Consider the following 16,012-nt stretch of genomic DNA (forward strand, 5'->3'; position numbering starts at 1 on the left):
GTTGAAGTTGTATTTTTTCTTTGTTTTATCTGAGCTCTTTGTTCTATTAAGTTCTAAGTATCGTCGCTAAGCCATTCTTTGCGTTTTATGCGTTTTGTACTTAATGTCGCTTCAGCAATGGTTTTAAACAAGTCTGCTGCCTCGTTCCACGAAGCTACGTTAGTATTCTCCCTTTGTTGTTTGAGCTTGTTCTTAAATTTCTGGAGTTCGTTAGGTTTTCTAAGCTGTTCGATGTTATATTTCGATCTTTTTGCAAAATTTTTATCTATCTTTTTTAAAAGTTTAATTCTCAGTTGACCCACCACTAGAAAATGATCGCTTGCAATGTCTGCCCCGCGTCTGCTTCTGACATCCAGTAATGAGCTCCTCCATCTTTTTGAGATCAGTATATGGTCTATCTGATTTTCTGTTTGCATGTCTGGGGAAACCCAGGTTACTTTGTGAGCAGTTTTATGCGGGAAGATTGACCCGCCAATAACGAAATTGTTGTTTGAACAGAAGTTAGAGTCACTTATTGGTTGTTCACTTATATGTGATATGTAATGTCCCCCATGATAATTGTAATGTCTCCCTTGGGAGAGTTGTTTAAGGTTCTGTTCAGTAAACCATAAAAATTTTGCTTGTCTTCAACTTGAGCAGGCTCTGTGGGAGCATAGCATTGGATGAATGTAATATTTTTGAACTTAGCCTTGAATCTTACTGTTATTATTCTGTCTGAGACTGGCTTCCATGAGATTAGAGTTTTTTTTGCTGAATCACTAAGAAGAAATCCAATTCCGCTTTCGTGTGCTTGTATTTTGTCTCTGCCACTGTAGAGTAAGAGCCCTTTTGCAGATGTTGGTTGTTGGCCCTGTCCGTTCCATCGCACTTCTGATAGCCCCATTAGACTGAGTCGGTAGGTGTTCATTTCTTTTACTGCCTGAGCAAGTTTAGATTTAGTTTCAGAGATAACGAATAAAAATGAAAAAAAAAACACGCATTTTTATGATTTTTAAATAACACCAAACTTTTCCATAAAAATAACCCTGAAAACCTTAAAACCCTTCCACCATTTTTTTGTACCGATGATAAACGAGCCAAGGGCTCGACTATTATGACACCGGCTCAGAAAGACACCCGTAAAACATTTATTTTTGGTCACAAATCCCCACCTGTTGTGCCTCGTATTTATCAACCGCGGTTATTATTTAATTTTAATCTGCCTCAACAACGCACAATCGAATGATTTATGGCTAGGGTCCCAAGATACAGCTCGCTCTAGGAAGAATAGGTGTGAAGAAAAAATGCGCTACGAGACTCGAGAAGACAATAAAAATGGTAAATGGGCGATATTTATAATAGTTTGTAGCGTTTAAGAAGGTTGGAGAGTGTTGATCATCGTTGTGATAACTAGAAAAAGGTCTATGGGACAAGATGGTAACAAATAAATGAGACAGAAGGAAATTTGATTATAACAAATTTTATAAAACCTTCAAGTCTTTAATAAAGTATTTCTACGATGGTATAATAACTTCTAATATTCACTGAAATATCACGCTTTTTTTATGGAAATTTGGAAAGTATAAAGGTTGATTCTCACTATACCTTCCGTATCAGCTCCCTTCCGTTTACATAAAATATTATATCATGTAAATGAATGGGATAATGCACACTAAACGTTCCGTTTCCCTTCCGTTCTATATCCTTTCCTTCCATACATTTTTTGGCGGACATACTGAAGCGTATTGGTAACAGCGTTGTCAAGTTCTTACATTTGTACCAGCTCTGTTAACATTTTCCTGATATTTATTTATTCTTTCCCCTCTTAATTAAATCTATTACCTTTTCCAAAAGATACAAATTTTTAAAATAAAACTTTCGTAACGATATAAATTGTCCAATAAAAGGTATGGAACTGATACGGAACGGAAGCTTACGTATAGCGTCAATACAATAAAAAATACGGAACGGATATGGAATGGAAACGGAAGGTATAGTGAGAATCAACCTTAAACGGGATTAACCATTTTAGGACAAGCAACATTTTTTATAGAGGATGCAGTTTGGGGACATACTGTAGAGTGTCGTGGCTGTGTTAAAAACACTAATTTTTAATCAAGGAGTTTTGGAAATATATATTTGATCGTCTAATATTTTTCATGTTTTGTCCTGGCCGGTTAAAAGATGTCCAAATCGTATTTTTAATCATAACTCATTTTTTTAATGGAAAGAGGGTGACTCATTAGCATATTTGGAAAAAAGCAATTTTTTTGCCAATAATTTGGTACTACACACTTGGTATTTCGCGTCAAATTTCCAATAAATTTATGGTAGGATTGCCAACTTTCAGAATAAAAAATAGAGGATGAGGGGGTAAAAAAGCACCAAAGCCAAAACGTTTTTTGAAACCTGGCCTACATGTAGTGAAGAATTTACTCAAAATTTGGAGAATTGCAAAAGACACATCGTTGAAAAATTAACAATTTTATTAAGCATTTTGTCGATATTTTTTATATTTTGCGTTTGGTATGTAAGAAAGAGAACTTTTTTCAATACGTGAGGAGAAAAAAGGACAGTTCGATCAAAAACTGGACTGTCCTCTAGAACAGAGGACGGTTGGCAAACCCTAATTTATGGTCATGGCACTCTAGAGTGAAATTTAAAATGATATTTATTTTTAACTGAAAATGTATAATATTTGGCTAAAAATTGGTGTCTGGGAGTTTTTTGACATGAGAAATTTTATTTTGATGTCAATATGACTCCTATTTGTAGGGGGCGCCACCTAAATATGTTTTAACTGGTTTGAAGTGTAATAACTTTTCATCCGTACCTGTATAAAACTTTCCGTGACATTTTACATAAAAAATGTCTCTTGGTAAAAATCACTATGGGCAACCGTTCTCAAGATATTTAGAAAGGAAATATGTAGTCAATACATAATTCCAAAAAAAATCCTTTATGGGGATTTCGCCACTGCGCTGCAAGAAAAATCTACAAAATAAAATACCTAGTTATTTTTTGTAAACACTTCTGGCGTTAAACCTAAACGGACACTGCTTGTCAGAAGTTATGTTTACAGTTATACAAAATTTGCCTAACAAAGAAAAAAATAACTATTTTATTTTGTAGGTTTTTCTTGCAGTGCAGTGGCGAAATACCCATAAAGAATTTTTTTGGAGAGATGAATCGGCCACATAGGTATAGACATTTTTTCAATACATAATATCATCATTGATAAAAAATAAACATGTTCAGTAGTTATTTGACTGAAATGACAAATTTGGAAATTGTTTATTTTTTTTAATTATTCATAAATTTTTCTCCGAAAAAATGAGATAGAACAGTTTCTGTTGAATTTTTGGCACCATAACATTTCAAATTTATGATTTCAGTCTAATAACTATTTAGTCAACATGCATGTTTAATTTATGTCAATGATGACAGGTATTGATAATTTCGATTCCAAATATCTCGAGAATCACTATTCGTAGCGATTTTTACCAAGAGATCTTTTTTACGTAAAAAGCGACGTAAATGTATAATTTTTTACTCAGCAGTTTTATACAGGTACCGACAAAAAGTTATTTCTCTTCAAACCAGTAAAAAATAATTAGGTGCGCTCCACCAGTAGGAGTCATATTGACATCAAAATCAAATTTCTCATGTCAAGAAACTCACAGACACCAATTTTCATCCAAATATTGACGATACTTCATAAATTATTTGCAAAAAATCGAAATAAAAATAAAACTTGTACACCCTGTATCTCCGAAATTAAGCATTTTATGACATACATTTATACATTTTTTACTTATTTTTATCTGCAGACTATGCTGCCTAAGTTTCCTGAGTACAGTTCGGACCACCCTGTAAATCCAGAAGTGGATGCCAGCAGATTGATAAAGAAGAAGAATAAGAACTACTGTCGACATTTTTTAGGTTGTACATATATGTAGTTGTAAATAAAATTCATGTTTTTTTTCTAAGCGGAACATGTTTAATGGTTTTGGCGGCCATTAACAAAAGAGGCGCTAAACACATGCGGCAGCAATCGATGTCCGTTTGGGTTTATTCATGAGGCGTGGATCATTATGCGGATGCGCCCGTGTGCGTGTACGTACAAGCGTTAATAAACACGTAATTGGCGTTCGGTTCGCATAAATCAATCGACCCCGGCGATTAAGCTCGCTTAAAAGCAAATAAAAATGCTAATTACCCCGCAGATACCTGCGCAAAGGTGTATTAAATATTCGTTTAGCGGATGGCCGATAGAAAAGTGCCCCCGCAGGCGAATTTACGGACATGGTAGCTGATGGGGACTAAATTTAATTAGAGGAGTTTAACTCAAAGTGTCCGATTTATTCAAGAAAAAGGAATTTATATAGCAAGGTACCTAGTGATTGTAATAATATTAATATTTATAATCGTCAGAAGTATCTCATTATGCAGGGTGGTCCGAATTGTACTCGGGAAATTTCAGCAGCGTATTCTGCAGATAAAAATAAGTAAAAAAGTTCGTATAAGTTTCATTTTTATTTCGATTTGGTCCAAATAATTTCTGAACTAGCGTCGAAAAACTTTACTAAAAATCAAGAGATAAAAATTATTTAGAGATGATAATTTTTATTTTAAGAGAAGTCAGTGGAGTACCAATTTTTCGTCAAAAATATTCAATGTAAAACCCGTACGGACGGTACTGGTTGAAAAATGAAATTGTTTTTACGTCAGAATACGTATTTTGATACATAGATGACGTATATCAAGTTTCATGAAGATACATGTAATAAAATCAAAGTCATTATAGAAAAAAGTTTTTTTAAATAATAATATATATATAAATAATATATATATAATAATTTAATATCTATCTCAGAAATTAGGATGTTTAGGATTTAGGACATACATTCATATGATGTTTTTCTCTTAAATATTAGCATGTCATTAAGGAACACTCTGTACAGGGTGCCATTTTGGTTGAAATCATACGGTATCTCTGTTATTAGTAAAGATAGGAGGATGCGGTTTGCACAAACCTGTCCCACTTTTTTGTCAAACTGAAGATGCTGTCAACAAAATTTTCATAGCCCTCTTCGTTTCTGAGCTACAGGGTCTTTTCGAAAATTTTGCAATTTCGAACAGTCCCCGTATCTCCGTTATCGTGGATGATGTCGAGAAGGTGAAAACTGATTCTTATAGAACTTTTTACATAGAATACAGTGGTGTAGTCTGTTTTTCTACGAAAAAAATATTTTTGAAAACATGAACTAAAGTTATGTTTTTTCAAATGGAACACCCTGTATATTATTTTATTATAAAAAATAGCAGGTTAGTCGTGACTGACTAAGCTAAGAAAAAAACTCAAAATTTAAGTGAGGATGCAGTCAATAATCACCACATAGGCTAATAAAACTACTTTTTCATATTTGTCAAGCTTTCCAGAATTTTATTCCCGTCATCAGGACAGTTTGACTGAGTCAATTAGCAAAAAAACATCCTCTGCACAAAAAGGCCTTAAAAACTAGCATCGTATGACATTGGAATACAAGGACATTTCCTTTATAAAATATTAAAATACATATCCAACGAATTACTTTTCTTTTAAACACAAAACAAAAAAGATTTTTTTTTTAAATTTAAAAAAATCTTTTTTGTTTTGTGTTTAAAAGAAAAGTAATGTCGTTGGATATGTATTTTAATATTTCCCAAATGGGACACCCTGTACAGTTTGCTAACAAATCAAGGAAATAGGGATAAAAATAAAAAAATATAACATTTTAAAAACCTAACCAAAAATTTTTCCGTTGCGTTTTTTTGGCATCTGAGTGTATGGACCGCGTAAGTGTGACGTCAGGGCAGCCATTTTGTTAGGATTTAGTTCCAAACAAAACAAAGTGCTGTCACTGTCAATTACTGTAACAAACTTAAAATTTTTGTATATTTGTGTGTTTTTCTAAAAAATTAGAGGTGATCGAACAGGTAATTTTTAGTATTTTGTAGATATATTAAGTGATAAACTTTCTGCAAAGTAGAATTAGTTCTGCAAAGTTAGAAATAACTTTATTCAGATGGATTAAAATTGTTTTTTTTTAAATAAAGCTAGGTTCGAATGCTTAGTTTTCGTTTTTCGTAGTATTGTTTACTGTTTTTTTAACTATTAATTTTATTTTAGTTAAACCATCGCTTCTGTTAAACATGTTCTGAAATTCAGTACAATTGTAGACTACTTTTTGGAAGCTGAAAGCTGACGAAATGAAACTTATTTTCACAGGAGAAAATGCATTGAAATCCAACCATTTGAAAAAGTTTTCATTTTGTGGCAAGCTTTGGACTATTAAAAGTACATACCAGTATGAGAGATCGTATTTATATCTAATGTTCAGGTGAGTAAAAATATGTGTAATTAAAAGTACAAAATGTTTAACTTGTGCTGTACATATTTATAGGTAGAACTTGATGAAGATAGCTCAATTCATAGATCAGAATGTAAGAGGCCTATACTTATGCCATCACAAAGCTACCTTATGCATTTATGGACGTTATATCAGTTACCAATACCCAAAGTCGATGGACTGCCAGGAAATAAAGAGGAAGGGACGAAAACAAATATCTAAAGTCTACGACATATTTTTTTTATAAATAATACATTTTTATGCCTTTAGTTTTAGTTTTAATAAAAAAACTTTAGTATTCTAGCTAAATGTTTTTAATTTATTTGACTGAATAACATACGTGACTTAAAATGTTACTTATTACAATATAAATGTTTCAATATTTGAAACAGGTAGGTATGTACACGTAAAATTAAATTACTTAAAACAACACAAATTTTCTTTTCTGTTTACTCATTTATTAATTGCAAAGTTAATAAATATACCCATAAAAAATATAAATTCACATTTAGTATAAAATTAAAGAATATAGTTAAAACTAAAAATATAACAATTATACAAATAAATGTCACTATTTTTACAAATTACTAAAATATTCACATTTGCCATTTCCGAAAGTATGTATTATTATAACTATAAATTTTCAAATAAAGATAAAAATATGTATATCCTTTGTATGAATACCTATGTATACTATTATAATATTGTTATCTTCTATATGCCTAAGGAGAAAACTCCAATATAGCAAAAATTGGTAACTAATTAATAGTACAAATATTAGTCAGGTGGAAACATACTTCGTCCAATTCGTTACATGAATGGTTACGTTACATAACATTTTTTGAACACTTTTATTAGATGAATCCTCTTCACACATGGTTATAGATGATCTAATGAGTTGAATATGTAGCCAAGAGATACTAGGTTCTCTGTTTTTAATCTGAAATTTGATTGATTTTACCTAATGCATATTTATTTATTCCATAATAAACTTCCAATGAAAGACTAGAAAATAAATACTACCTTTTACATAAATATTGATCCACCTTTTGAGGAGTCAAAAGATTTTTACCGATTTTCCTGCGTGATAACTGAATATAATTTTTTCATTTAGTTTGATTCCACTGCATTTTCTACTGTGGAAATAAGTTTCGTATTGTCAGCTCCAGAAAAGTAGTTCACAACTGTACTGAATTTCAGAACCTGTTTAACAGAAGACATGGTTTATCTAAAATAAAATGAATATTTAGCAAAAACAGTAAACAAATACCTACTATCATGAAAACGAAAACTAAGCATTTTAACTTAACTTTATTTAAAATACGATTTTAATCCATCTGAATAAAGTAATAGGCTAATTTTACTTTACAGAAAGTTTATCACTTAATATATCTACAAAATACTAATAATTACCTGCTTGATCTCCTCTAATTTTTGAGAGAAATACAAAAAAATTTAAGTTTGTTGTAGTAATTGACAGTGACAGCACTTTGTTTTGTTTGGAACTAAATCGAACAAAAATGGCTGCCGTGACGTCATCACTTACGCGGTCCATTAGAAATTTGTAAAGTTGTATTTTTTATTAAAAATACGGTAAACTAGCAAAAGATATTCAAAAGCTTTACAAATATTTCGGGTTTCTTGTCTTCCATCCTTTCTCCACACTTTTATATCACACCTTTTATTCGTCACAGTGTCAAGAGAGGTATACAGAGAAGGACCCATGCCCATAAATCATTTTATTATACGCCCGGTCTTGGCAGATTAGAATTAAATAAGAACCGCAGTTGATAAATACGTATTTTCCCGCACAACAGGTGGGAATTTGTAACTATATATTTATTAATGTTTTCCAGCCATATTTCTTTTATGCTCGCTGACGATGTTTGGACGGAGAAGAATGGAAACGTCTTGGTGTCGCATTAATCGCGTATTATGTTTATTTTTCGGTAGAAACCCTGGCCGAGTTGGAAAAAAGGTTGGAGAATGTGTACCTGCGATTATTATTCACCTTGTCTCATAAACTTCTGGTTTATATGAAGGGTTCTTTTTAATGAAAGGTTTGAATAATAATACGAAATTGAATAAATATTGACAGAAATGTGTAAAATATACACTTAGATTCCAAAAAACGCAACGGAAATTTTTTTGGGCAATTTTAAAATGTTATTTTTTTAAATTTTTAGCCCTATTTTCTTGATTTTTTTAGCACACTGTATATAAAATATATCAGCTTTAATTTGTAAATTCAGTTTATTATAAACTTTAGTATTTGACTTATTATACAGGGTCGCTGTTATGTATGGAAACTAGCGATGGGAACTATCGAATGAATTAGACTATCGAATGGTTACTGAATGAATGATTTCAACTATCGAATGGTTTTATTCAAATAAAATCATTCATTCATTTGTATACTAAAGCATATGTGACAACCTCGCCGTGCAACTAAATGGTTATAGTTGAGCCACGACTATCGAATGCTTTTGATAAATGAAATTTAGTATTCGTTTGATTTTTGTGTACGTCAGTGCATTATTAGTTCTTCCAAATTTTTATAACTTCACCTTATTTATTATTTTGCGTTTATTAAAATATTTAAAATACTAAAATAGTAGTTTTTTTTAATTGACGATTGTGTGCGTGTGCAGGTGTCAAAATTTTTCCGAAAATTTGTGTGATTTTCCGTAGCCCGATCTTTCAATTATTTTATTTTATATGGTATATATTATGGTCTATTTTTTAATGGGAAATTTTGAGAAGTAGCAATTTTTAAGAGAGATGAGATGAACTTAAAATTAATTTTAAAAAACCTTTTGGATTTTAGATGTTTTAATAATATGAATTAGTTGAACTTAATAATTATATTTAAGTAATGTGGTTAAGTAAATGGGGTTATCGAACTCAAACTATGGGGTGTGAAAATTAAATTGAAAGTTTTACACGTGCCAATTTAAAAAAAAATTAACGATGTTTGTATTTTGTTTATGCTAATTCTCTTACATGTAGATTTTTGCGAAGAAATATTTAATTTATTTTTTAAAGTAAATGCCAGTAAAAATAAATATTATTTTTAAATAGTAATATAAAGTACCTAATATAAATAATTTTGATTTCTAATTTTTTATTTATATTTTCCTTCCATTACACTGCATGCTTAGAAAATTAATAAATGTTTATATTTCATGATTTTAAAGTTTGTTGTTAATATAACAAATTAGTTCTGTAATTATTATTATTTAATAAACCAACGTTGCCAAAAAAAATTTAAAGACTATATTATTTTTAAATAGGATCTAATATAAATAATTTTGACATCTAATTTGTTGTTTATATTTTGCTACTACGTAAAAAAAAATGTTTATATTAAATTATTTTAAATTTGTTGTTAATAGGTATAACAAATTATTACGATTATTTTTATTAAACCAGTCTTGGCTTAAAAATTTAAAATCATTTTCCTACATCCAAAATAACAAGTATTATTGCAGTGTAACAACAGAATATTAATAAAAAAATGCAAAATATATAGACATACTATCCCTAACTAACTAAAGCCAAACAATAATATTCTTTGCTAATATCAACTAATACCAATATATGGCAACAGCGCCCTTCATAATGTATTTTCTGTGTAAATACTAGCACCTCAATAAAAAAAATAATGTGTCCTTATCTTTATATGACTCCGCAAAAAATCAAAGATGCCGGCTTCTTTCATAGCATTGCCACCGACCGCTGTCGGGTTTCTCGGAAAGAAACCTACGTCGCCGGGCGACAACTAAAATCCAGTTAATATTTTATTGTAATCGATCCTGACGAATAAATGAATTTCATAAATGAATGAATTTTATAAATGAATGGTTTTTGCTGCCGAATTACTAGAATACAATATTTCAAGGCAGATGACGCATCTATTCGATAATTTTTATTCGAATAGTTTTTAGATTAACTATCGAATGTTTCGATAGTATTCATTCGATAGTTCCCAGTTCCCACTACTAATGGAAATGGTGGATTATTAGGTAAAATATAGGAGGTACCGCGAAAAGTTAAATCCAAAAGTTATAGGATTTTTAAATATCTATTAGCGAGGAATACATTTAAGTATACAGGGTCGGCCATAAAGTCGTGGTACATATAAGTTTCATTTTTTTCAATACAACCCCCTGTATATTACTGCCATATTTCAATTCTTCCTTCAATTCTAAGCCAAAATCGAGAGATTGACTTTTGAAGATAGCACTTAAACAATTTGATTTAATTAATTTCGATATGTTCAGTTTCATTTAACGATGCCATTCTGCCGAAACTGTCATACCATGTCATACTTAATAATATTTGACATTAGTTCTCAAGTTAGCATTTATAGATGTATAAAATGAAATTATATCAAGTCTGGAAATTAAAAAATCTTCGTTTAACATTTCAATCCTTCAATTTATGTACATTGTGTATTACGATTATTGCTTAAAATTGAAGGATAATTGAAATATGCAATAATATACAGGGGGTTCCATTTAAAAAAAAATAAAGTTTGATGTGCCACAATAACTTTATTACCGACCCTGAATACTTAAATTTACTAGTAGCTAATAGGCATTTAAAAACTGATTACAACAGTATCACAGTTTCGGCAGAATAGCATCATTAAAAGAAACTGAACATATCCAAATTCATTAAATCAAATTGTTTAAGTGATATGTTCAAAAGTCAATAACTCGGAAACGGTTGGTTTGAACTACATTGTGTGTATTTCGATTTTTGCTTAGAATTGAAGGAAGAATTAAAATATGCAATAATACACAGGGGGGTTCTATTTAAAAAATTGAAACTTTTATGTGCCACGACTTTTTTTATGACCGATCCTGTATACTTAAATTTATTACTCGTTAATAGATATTTAAAAGTCCTATATATAACTTTTGTATTTAACTTTTTGCAGTACCTCTTATATTTTACCAATATCTAACCAAAAGCTTTTCTGAGTAACTGTTTTTTTTTCTACACGCAGCGCCACTTAGCTGCCCCCGCTTCCAACTAATTATCGTTAGATCATCAGCAATGCTAATTAATGGGGCAATTCCCGGTGCGCGCGCGCTGTTGCCATCTCGCCGCGCCGTCGGCATGCTAATGAGGCGCCCTCTGCACGTACGTTTCGCTAGTTGTTGTTGGCTTATCTGCAAATTAAAGGGGTCGTGATGGGGAAAGCGTTGGAGAAGGGGGTAAAGGGGTAGGGGGAGATAAATGTTCGCTTCCATGTTGGAGAAAGGGAGTATGTAGGGGAGAGAATATGTTAGCACGTTTGTAGTACAGTGATTGCTGGATATTGAAAAATAGCTTAATTAATAATTAATCTGATTTTGAAAAGGAATTCAGGAAAATATATTAACTTCTATATTAGGATGGCTCAAAGAAGTGTGAGTGGATCGGGATGATTTTTTTTTAATGGAACATCCTGTATATTATTGCATTTATGGCTTTTTTTCGGATCACTTTGCATAATCTTAAGATATGATTAAATATATTTAGATAGTTTCAAGATATTAATGAATAAATGAAAAATACACATTTTTCACCCTTTCTTAAAAAAATTATTAAAAATTCAAGAACTGTCCTAAAATCAAAACTATATTAGGTATTTACTTTAGATGGTCTGTACTTAGTTTGCTATAAATATGATATTCGTAAATCATACAGGATGTTCAAAATTCTAAACCAAACTTTCTAAAATATAAAATAATTTTTCTTCGCTTTTTTTTCACGGAACACCCTGTATATTATTTTTTCAATAGATGGAGAATTAAAAAATGAACATTTTTTGTATTTAGAGTATTTCAAGTATTTCAAAATATTTCAATAATATATTTTTTATTTATTTATTAATATCTCTGAAATTTTCTAAATATGTTTACTCATATCTTAGGATTATGTAAAATGATCTGAAAGCAAACCAAAAATCCAATAATATAGAGGGTGTTCTATTTAAAAAAAAATCATCCCGGTCCACACTAAAATGTTTTCCTGAAATACATTTTCGTACATACTTTAGATCAGTACTTAAACAAAATTCTCAAGTTTTTTTCTAGGATTCTAGGAGCTACAGTTGCCGGACACATTTTTGACGGACCCTGTATATCACACATCAAAATCTATCATGTAAATTAGTAACAGAACTTATTTTTATTTATTTGTTCCTGTCAACAACGTTGGAAACCAAAAAAAAAAACAAACCTCCAGCCGAAAATATTAAAACAACTGTTCGATTATCTTCGGTCACGATCGCGCCGTTTCGTGGCGGTACCTTCAAAGGCGTCGCCGGCGTCGCGCCGACGTACCTCATTAAAGACGCGTGTCCGGCACTTCGAGCTCGCAGCTGCAGAAGCACATCTCGATTCGTCAGAGTACGTTCCGAAAATATTTCGGTTCGAAGTTTAAATTCAAGGGAATATTCTTTTAACACGTAAAAGCCAACTTACTACAAAACATACTTTTATTTCATTCGTTTTGTCCCTTACTCTTAGTGGAGTATAGGGTTTTAAAAAATGCTCTTCAGCGGGTTCGGTTGTTTGCAATTGATTTGATATCTCGCCAAATGATCGGTTTAATGTTTCGACATAGTAGAAGGAAAAGAGTAGTTGCACTCTTCCAAATATTTTCTGCCAGTTTTTACAATCTGTCGAATATCGGCAGATTGCAGAGCGTTTCAGTTCAGTTCCGTCCGTCGACCTGCGAGGTTCGAGCGTTGCGTCCCAGCACAGAGACGGATTGACAAAAAATGAGTGTCTTACTGTGTGCTGCTATTGGTTGTAGTAATAATTTAAAAAATTTTGCTTTGAGTTTTTTTTCAGAGTCATTTGTGATCATGTTTGTTAATTTTCTCATGACTGATTAACTACTTAATAATTTGATATTATTTTCATTTAAACCTGAATTTTTTATCGATTTTACTTTTGACAACCATCCCTTGCTTGCTGTTTAACGAACTGCACCATCATTGAACAAAAATTTGCTAGTACCGAAAGTACCGAAAAAAAACTGGAAATCGGGGTTCCTTAGAGGCATGGTACCGAAATTACCGGTTCCGAAAAACAGCTCCGGTTCCGGAAATGCTATAACGTACCATAACCGTGAATCGCCCTATACAGGGTGAGTCTTAAACAAGTGCAAATATTTTTAGGGGTAGTAGTATATTTTGGCACCAGAAATATGAGGATTTTTCTGCGGAATTTTTTTTGAAAAAAAAATCTTTTTGAGTTTTTAGCTAAAAACATAATTTCTTGATAATATGGTAACTAGGGTTCAGAACCGGAAATTCCTGGTTCTTTTGAGATATCAAAGAACCGGGACTCGAAATTATTAATTCCCGGTTCTTTCGGTACCTTCGGGACTAGTAACAATAACTAAATTTTTTTTCTTTTATTACGTGAGAAAGTAGTGATGCTATTTCTCATTGTTCTTGCTTCTTTTCTCTTTTGAAATTTCTGTAATGTTTATTGGCAATTATTGAAGATTAAAAATGTTATTTTATTATTTAGTACAATGTGTTGTTTATTAATTAGTTCTCCAATGAAAATCACCTAACCAATATATTACTACAAAACAAACACATTAATGTTAAAATTAAACTTGTTTTAAATTTAAAAAAAGTTGTGGAAAATCTTTGAAATAGATAATAATATAAAAATATGTCATTATATATTTTTTTCCGCGTTTCTTCCCATCAGAAGATTTTCAAATACAGAAGAATAATTGTTACTTACACGAAATGTGAAAATATTCTGTTTTCAAGCAAATTTTTACTCAATCATCAATTTTTTTTTATTTTATTTTATTGTGAACTCATATTTTCCTAAATACATCTTTGTGAAACTACGGCGAGTGCCACGACAATACTTTGCCTAGTTACAGACCACGACTATACAGCTGCGTCAGTGGTCACGGGACGCGAGAACAAGGCCATATAAAGTGGCAGAAAAAGAACAAAAGATTTGACAAGGAATAAAGCTACTGGTTTCCTTATATTATGGTTTCGATCTCCTTTTTAATTATCTTTCTTTGATGTGTATCTTGGACGACCAGTTCTTCTACTGCCTGGTGGGTTCCACTCAATAGCTCTGCCAGCGATGTTCTAGTTTGTAGTCGCTACGCCTTGATGTGTGACCAATCCACCTCCATTTCCTCAGTTTGATCTCATTACACACATGCCTCTGGTTGGTTAAGCTCCATAAATCATCATTTCTGATAGTGTTTGGCCAGAATATTCCTACAATTTTTCGCAGACAACGGTTCTTCCTCCTTTTCTAGCTAGATCATTTGCTTTTTATGCCTTGGTGAGCAGGTATCCAGAGTAGGAGGATTTTGAATTGATCGCTTTTAACGCTGCTTGACTATCATATAAGATGGCTATTTCTTGTTTCCGATAGTTCCTATCTAAGATAAGTTGTACGCATCTTTCGATAGCGTAGATTTCTGCCTGTGGGATGCTAGGGTAGGTGCCCATTGGTTCGGAGTATTTACTTCTCGGCCCAAATACTCCGATCCCTGTTCCCCCATTGGTTTTGGAAGCATCAGTATACCAAGTTATGGTATGGTCTTTTAACTGCTGAGCAGACGTTTCTCTCTTCCAATCCTTTTTATTGCTCAATACTACATTGAAATGTTTCTCAAAGTTGTACGTTCTTGGCATATCATCCACTGGGAGTTGCAGTAGTGGTAGTTCCTTTTTGAGGGTGTTCCAAGCACCTGATCTGACAATTCTCCCAGTACTGATTCCATTAGTAACCATTCTAATCATTATCGCATTGGCATATCTACCAATGACAATGTGCAGTGGTGTTAGATCTACAATGACCTCCATTGCTGCTGTTGGACAGGTTCTCGTGGCTCCTGTGATGCAAACGCATGCTAGTCTCTGGACTTTTCACAGGTTTAGCCTTGCCGTCCGTTGCTCTAGTTTTGTGTACCAGGCAACTGCTCCATAAGTAATCATGGGTCTTACTATCATGGTATTCATCCAGCGCAAAATGTTAGTGGAGCAGCCCCATCTATTTCCGGCCATACTTCTGCATATCATCAGAGTCTTTGTGGCTTTGCTGGTAGTGTTCTTAATATGCCTGTTCCACAAGATTTTACTGTCCAGGATTATTCCCAGATATTTAACTTCCTGTGATGGCAGTGTTTCCTTTCCATCTAGTTGGATTCTTTTCAAGTTTTTCAGACTTCGCTTTCTGGTGAATGGCACTATCGCGGTTTTGGGTGTGCACACAGGGCGCCTTCATGTTTCCCCCGAGCGATCATGACTATGTCATCTGCATACCCAATGCAGTGTATTCCCGCCAGAGTTAATTAGTCTAGTAGTTCATCCACTCCACAGCAAAGGGGAGGTTACTGGACCTTGCAGGATCTATTTTTCTTCTGGTCGGGCCCTAAGGCCCAAGCAAAAATTCGGGCCCTCTTTTCCAATAAAATTCAAAAATTCAAGAAATTATGAATATTTTACAACCTTTAACGGGCCCGGGCCTTATGGGGAATTGAGGAAACCCATTTTTACAGACAGAAATAAAATTAGAGAAAAAAAAAACAAACAGATTACAGAAATAAATTGAAAATAATATTTATATTAAAACAGCATTATAATA

General features: G+C 32.3%; 1 long non-coding RNA gene across 1 annotated transcript; it reads left to right on the forward strand.

Moving 5' to 3' along the window:
- The first annotated feature begins 5,878 nt into the window (after nt 1-5,878).
- On the forward strand, nt 5,879-6,588 carry LOC115878636. Its single transcript, XR_004049576.1, has 3 exons — nt 5,879-5,958; nt 6,152-6,362; nt 6,426-6,588. It is a non-coding gene; the product is annotated as an uncharacterized LOC115878636 (long non-coding RNA).
- The last annotated feature ends 9,424 nt before the right edge of the window (nt 6,589-16,012 follow it).

This window comes from Sitophilus oryzae, unplaced genomic scaffold (assembly GCF_002938485.1).
Source record: "Sitophilus oryzae breed Bouriz unplaced genomic scaffold, Soryzae_2.0 scaffold_1521_pilon_pilon, whole genome shotgun sequence".
Taxonomy (NCBI): Eukaryota; Metazoa; Arthropoda; class Insecta; order Coleoptera; family Curculionidae; genus Sitophilus; species Sitophilus oryzae.